The sequence below is a fragment of the Maylandia zebra genome, linkage group LG1, assembly GCF_041146795.1.
Source record: "Maylandia zebra isolate NMK-2024a linkage group LG1, Mzebra_GT3a, whole genome shotgun sequence".
NCBI lineage: Eukaryota > Metazoa > Chordata > Actinopteri > Cichliformes > Cichlidae > Maylandia > Maylandia zebra.
The window spans coordinates 27,144,155-27,151,848 of NC_135167.1; positions in this window are offsets into that span (position 1 = coordinate 27,144,155).

Here is a 7,694-nt window from a genome sequence, read left to right on the forward strand (position 1 = left end):
ACAGAGCCTGTGTGACGTAAATCAGAGACCTAGAACTGAAGTTAATCCTGTAGTGAGGACATTGTCAATGTACCATGCTTCTGACATCAGCTGCGCAGCATCTCCACCTAACTGGGAAAGCTGAAAACATATCACTCAGAACTGTCTGTCAAGAAGTTGAAAGCATTCAAGGTTCTTTAAGTTTCAAGATCTCGCCCATTTCACACCCAGAGAAAACTTTCACAATTAATAATGCCTTCGCTACAAGTCAGTTAGCACTTTCAGAACACACCTACCCTATATTCTCGCTCCAAAGGAAATACAAGCAGTCCAAGGTATCCCATTACCATCTGTTAATAAAGTAGCTCCACTACTGCTTATAGGCTCTGATCATACTCACCTTATCATTTCTACTACTCCAGTGAGACATGGTCCATATGGATCTCCTGCAGCGGTCAAAACCCACTCAGGATGGACACTCCAAGGTCTGATCACAGACTTCCATCCCCAGAGTAGTTACGCGCATGTCCAGTGTGTGTTCACATCTTTCAGTTTCAGTTCAGGTTCAGGAAAACCGCTCCAGCACATCCTCATGTCCGCTGATGGCTCTAGTGAGTTTGTTCAGCCACCTCCTACTTTACCATCACCAGTTCCACCGCCTGTGGCTGCCATGCCACCAGACGTCAGGGCACCACCTGGTCCTGCCTCACCTGGTCCTGTCTCTGCCAAACCCAGTGCCTGCATGTACTAACCATATGGTAAATGGCCTGCATTTATATAGCGCCTTTCTAGTCCCTAAGGACCCCAAAGCGCTTCACACTACATTCAGTCATTCACCCATTCACACACACATTCACACACTGGCGATGGCAAGCTACATTGTAGCCACAGCTGCCCTGGGGCGCACTGACAGAGGCGAGGCTGCCAGACACTGGCACCACCGGGCCCTCTGACCACCACCAGAATATCAGAATATCACTTGTGCTTATTTAAAAAAGTCCTTCTATGCAAAACTGAGTTATAGTCGTCACTTTGTAAGAGACGGTCTGACCTGACCACTATTCAACATGAAAATGAAAAAAACATAGCATCCAGTTTTAAATGGGGAGATGACGCATGGGGATTTCAGTCTTGTTTTCTGCAGAAGTACTACTTGCGTGTGGGGAAAAAATGACTTGTGATTCCATGTGTTACACACATTCATTATTCACTAGTCAACACTGAAATTAATCTGGATTGGCCATCAAAAACATTCAAATACAGCTTGTGGTTCATTTTGAATAGCATGTCCAGACATGGTTCTTTATTATTAGCCTATTATAAGCTGAAATTTTAAAGTTAGTAGATTATTAAGATAGTTTACTAGCTTAGTTCAAATAAATACCTGACTCTGTAGTGGCTGCACCACCTGACTATTGCCTGCTTTTTAAACTGTGTTCAACAGCTTTATCTTCTGCACATTCATGAAGCTCGACCTGATGCTCAAGTTTCGGACATTTGGAAACCTGACTCGAGCATCCTTGCAGGGGTGCTTTGCTGGAGGCCAGGACATGCTTGTCTTGATCTGTTGGAGTTGCAGTCAGGCAGGAACAATTTGGCAAACTTCACCTTCTGAGTGTCTTTCCCAGAAATGACTGACTCATCTGGCGGTAGTTTATGTTAATACTACAAAGTGACCAATTCATCTTAACCTAATGTTTGTGCTTGTATTTAGAAATGGACTACATTTGGGCAAAAGTATCCTCCTACATTCAACACCAGATGACTTTAAGGAAGTTAAATCCATCTGTCTGTCTCGCTGTGTGTCTGTCTGTTTGTTCAGTTGATTGATCTGTTGTAAAAGGGGTCCAGCTGGTAGAACTGTGGACCTTTAGCATCTCTCAGTAGAACTTGGATTTGGGAAACAAATTCAAAGTGATCCAATGTGATCCCAACGTCCTTCTGGCTGGGAAACTGCTCCAGTCTTGGGGTTTAAAAGAGACCACACCTCTGGCTGCAGGTAAGCCCAACGAGAAAAAACTTTGCAGTTAAATTTTAAAGAAGTGGTTACATCTCTTAAATCATCATTTACTGACTTTGGGTTGCCAGATTGTGGATTATCTTATTGAACAGGGCTGCAGTGCATCTGGACTAAAAAATAATGTGCAAACTTGGCACATAACCTGTTATTATGATACCATCATCGATCAGTGTATAGACAGAGTGAACTTGCACTTTATATGGGTGCATAGACTGGCATAATCCATTATTTAGATATATATTCATATATTTTACATAACTCAAACTTGAACCTCTCTTTATACTGTTGATCATGTATCTTGCATTGTTATCACAGCACACTGTAAGTGTTCTTTTATTTCTTTTTTTCACAAATATGTACTATGCTTGGTTTGTATTTGAAGCTATTAGCAGTGCTCCAGTGAGCTTTGCTTAGGACAGTGATTTAAAACAGACAAAGGAGGATTACGCAGCCGCAGCTTTTAATGTGACAGATTAATATAATATGTTTCCTCTGCTCTTTCTGCTAATCCCTCCTATATCTTTTGGTGCTCATAACGGCTATCCTTTTTGAGATATTAAGCTTTTTATGCCATTTTTTGGCCCATTTTGATGTATGAACCACATTACAAATGTGATCACTCAGTGAGATGAACAATCATTCTCAGAGCGTGAGGCCCAGGTTCGAATCTCGCCCATGACAACATGTTTTCCGCAAATACTTCAAGCTGACGGAACTTCAGGTTGTGCAGCCTGGTCAATATTTCTGCCAATTTATTAAAATTCTGCAATGTTTAATTATTTTAGCAAATTTTCTAATATCCATTTCAGCTTTTTCATCTGTTTTCAGCAGAAAGTTCAGCCTTTTCACCTCTTTCCAGCACAAACTGAACATTTATTCTCTCATCATATCTCTCTTTGGGATGAGAGCTAGTTTGGCTCAGTGAGATGAGCAGCCGCCGTGAGACACGGTGGTGCAGGTTTGAATCCTACCTGTGGCTGTCACACATCTTCTCCATTTGCTCTCACTGTGCTTTATTGACACTGTTCAGTGTACCTTTTCAAATGCAGCAGTTTTCAGCAAACACTACGTTTTTTCAGAAGATATTTCTCCTTCTGCTGTTTTCAGATTCCAATACACGGCATTCACACTGCATTTTCACAGGAAATGCAACTTTTTCTAGTTCTTGTTGCTTCCGTACGTTTTTTGGCCCTTAACTGGCCCCACAGTTTTTATGCGATTTTTGCCATTCAAACTTTAAAAAAATCTGCCCTTTCTGCTTATGCTGGCTATATCTCTTGGTGCTCATAACTTCTATACTTTTTGAGATATTACATTTTTTATGCAATTTCTTTTGCCCATTGAAATGAATTGAGCACATTATCAGTGTGGCCACTGATTTTGCGTGTCAGGGTTAGTTGTGTTTTAACTCAGTGAGATGAGCAGCTGCTCTCATAGAAAGCTGTAGTCTGCGTCTGTGAATACCCGTGTGTACACCTGTGTGCATACCTGTGTGGATCAGCATGCTTGCATTCCAAAGGTTTCTCCATGTAACGATCTGCTAGGGAGTGTGGGGAGCCACAGCCCCGTCCTCCAGGGTATGAAGCAGGTATGGAGGAGATCAAAACTCCAGACATCCAGAGGCCCCCAGAACACAAGAGACCAAGGAAGACCAACAGAGGGGCAGCCGCGCCACTGTCCCAGTAAGAGCTGAGGAGAGTCCCAGATGAGGGCTCACTCAGCAGCCGCGGAGCAGAAGCCAGGGGGAGTTGCAGTGACGCGCCCGTGAGCTCTGCCGGCAGCCAGCTGTGCCTGAGTGACCGAGCCCCAGGCCGAGAGGCCGGGGGCACCCCACCTCCGAAGTGGCCCGAGCGAGCCCCAGGCTCCAGGCCCCGATAAGCGGCCGCCAAGGAGTGAGCCGGTGTGTACCCGGATGCCCACCCCCAGACACAAAGAACCACCAACGCACCGACACCTGAGGGAGTCCGCCACTGGCAGGGGAAGTGGTGGTGGGTGGAGATAGGCCTCCAAACCTTGGAGGGCCTGAGATGTCCCCAGAGAGGTGGCGTCTGATACCCAACCTGACATATAGACACAGACATACAGGCACACACAGACACAAACATCCATTCCCACCCTCATGCTCTCATATGCACTTACTCCACACTCAACCAACGTGGAGACAGACATAAAGAGACGCTGTACACCCGATCACACTCCCCAAGCGTACTCTACAAACCGGGTCTAGGTACCCTTGCCCCTGGAGGGGGTATCTGCACCCAGACCCAGGTGATGTTACCCTTTTCCCTGCGGTGGGGAGAGGCAGACCGCCCCGACTCCGCAGCAGCAGGGAGGCCCCACACTCCAGACCGCAGTCGGACGGCCAACTCCTCCTCCCAGCCCCCCCGCTCCAGCAGGCCGCAGAGAACGGGGGTGAGAGAAGACTCCAGACCTCCCTCCACCCGCTCATTGTAGTGTTGATGCATGTGTGTTCTAAGGTGCAATTAAAACCCAGGAGGGCATAGAGCTACCTGCCAGAGAGCAGCAGGTAAGCGCATAGTCCCTCCTGCTAGCCCTCAGTGTCTACGTGTATTCAAAATTGAGAGGTGGGCAACGACGCCAGGGGTGAGGTGTACACCCTGATGGTAATTTGGACTCCGTGTATCGTGCCCACCCCCAAGATCCTATATGTATGTGTAATGAGAGTGTGAGTAATGTGAATGTCTAAGTTGTGGGATAAAATTGAGGCAGAGGCAGCCAGAAGGGGACAGAGGGGGGGGTAGCCTCCTCTGCACCCTGGTGACCTACCCCTACTCCAAGGCCCTGCATGTGTGGGTGGTTGTGGTGGAGCGGGAGGAGGGAGGCAGCTGGAGATGGGGAGGGAAGGAAGGGAGGGGCAAGTGACCCCTCCCTGGGGCCAGCTCCCCCGCTGACCCCAGTAGGCACTCCCATACTCCGCGACCCACCAGGGAAAGGGGGCCCAGGCCCATCCAGACCGGGGCCCAGCGCAGCAGCGCCCCCCGGCCCCACAGAGCCCGGGACAGTCCACCCAACCCCACCACAGAGAAAACTGCACCCACCCCACCATCCACTCATCTTCCAGACTACATGAGACAATAGACGCCCAGGCTGAGATCTTCCTCCACCTCTCCTGTATCTCCCCCTCCTGCAGAGAGTTCCTGGGGAGAGGAAAGCTCCTGCTAGGTGTGACAATCTCCCCCACCAGTTGAAGAGCCCCCCAGGTGGCTCGACGCACCGGCGGCACCCTGCGCCAGGGATGGGCCCCCATGCACCCACCCGCCCACAACCCCAGCAACACACAAACCAGGACCCAAGGCCCCGAGGCCCGGCCAGGGCCCCAGCCCAGAGACGGAGCGCCCCCAGAACCTCACGCCCATCCCGGACCCACCCAGGGCCAGCCAGGCTACCAGGTCAGTAACCCACGTCCGTCAGCACAGACCCTCCCCTAGCCCCGCTGCACGCAGCCACGAGGAAACAGTCACCCGAGAGCCAAAAGAGCCCCCAACCGGACATGACCGCTACCCCGGGTTGAGCTCCCCAAGGAAGATGCCTCCGGGGAACCCCCCGACGCCCTAAGCCTGTCCCTACCCCCACACCAATCACAACAGTGAAGGCGGGACCAAACTATGACCCCCCACCCCCACTAGGTGATGGAGCTGATCAAAGGAGCCCAGAGCAATTGATCTGATGTGGTGGCAGAGGCTGTATCAAGACTAATGTAATCTAATAGATAATTTCTATATTGGTTAGAATTAAGATTGTTTTTATTTTTCCAGTTCATGAGGACAGTTTTCTTGGCTATGCATAGGGCAGTGAAAACCATATGGGCGATATTCTTTTCTGAAGTGACATTATCTAAGCTGCCCAACAAACACACTAAGGGGGAAGTTGGAATGTTACATTTCAGACACTTTGATAAGTCTTCACATATCTCGCGCCAAAACTTCTGCACTGGTGGACAGAACCAAAGAGCGTGAATGTAATTGTCCGGTGTATTGCCTTGACAGTGTGAGCAGTTGTTGGAAGATGTAAAGCCCATCTTGAACATCCGATGACCTGTATAGTGCACTCTATGTAGTATTTTGTATTGTATTAATTGCAGACTGGGATTTTTAATCAATTTAAAGGTTTTTAAGCATACCTGAGACCAGAAGTTTTGGTCTAAACTGACTGATAAATCTGCTTCCCACTTTGCAATAGGAAGGGATATTGATTCATCTAATTTAGAAAGTGTTCTGTATATTTTAGATAATAATTTGGGTGATTTAAGAGTAAGGAAATGTGCCGCACTTGGTGGTGTTTGTAATTCAACTTGACTGAGGTTACATTTCTTTTTTACTAAGGATTTAATTTGTTGATATTCTAAAAATCTTTTCTTGTTGATCCCATATTGTGCAACTAGTCTGTCAAATGGAATAAATTCTGTTCCCTCTAATATATGTTCTAAGTATTTAATTCCTTTACAACTCCATTCTGGGAAATTAATCATATTATTGTTTTGTAATATGTCAGGGTTATTCCAGATAGGTGTACGTTTGCATGGGATTAATGAACACTCCGTTATTTTTAGAAACTCCCACCATGCTGTCAGAGAAGAGCTGATGTTGATACTTTTAAAGCATTCATGTCTTTTGATGTTTGAGCTAATAAATGGTAGGTCTGAAATCTCTAGATCCTTGCATAGTGCCTGTTCAACATCTAGCCAGGGCTCATCTAAGAAGGTATGTTTTGACCATTCTGAGATGAACTGAAGCCTGTTGGCTAAGAAGTATTGGTGAAAATTAGGCAGATCTAATCCTCCTCTATCCTTGGTTCTTTGTAGCGTTTTTAAGCTGATACGCGGGGGTTTATCTTTCCAAAGGAATTTGGAAATATATGAATCCAGAGATCTGAACCAATCTTGTGATGGTTTGTTAGGGATCATCAAAAATAAGTAATTTATTTTTGGCAAGATCATCATTTTTATAGTGGCGACCCTTCCCATGAGTGATATGGGTAAAGATTTCCATCTAGTCAGATCGCCTTCTACTTTCTTTAGAAGTGGGATGTGGTTTAGTTTAGTTAAGTCTGAAAGCTTAGGAGAGATATTAATACCTAAATATTTAATATTTCCGGATTGCAGTGGGGCAGAGGAAGAATTATGGAAGGAGCAGTTAATGGGGAGAACTGTAGATTTTGGCCAGTTAATTGAATAATCTGAAACTCTTGAAAACCAGTTTATTAGAGTAATTACCTCAGAGAGGTTGGTTTGTGTGTTTTGCAGAAAAAGCAACACATCATCCGCATAGAGACTGATTTTATGTTCTATGTTCTTACATTTTATGCCCTTAATTGTTGTAGCCTGTCTAAATGCTGCTGCTAGAGGTTCGATAAAAATTGCAAAAAGTGAAGGGGAGAGTGGGCATCCCTGTCTGGTGCCCCTCAGGAGACAGAAGCTGGAGGATGTCTGGTCATTTGTTCTGATACGAGCTGTTGGGGAATTGTATAATATTCTTATCCAGTTTATGAAAGAGTTTCCAAAACCAAATTTGTGTAAAGTTGCGAATAAAAATTTCCAGTTAACTCTGTCAAATGCTTTTTCTGCATCTAGAGATAATATTATGGTTTCGATGTTTTTATCGTATGAGTAGTCTATTAAATTAAGTAATCTACGAGTGTTTGTTGAGGAGTGCCGACCTTTTATGAAACCAGTTTG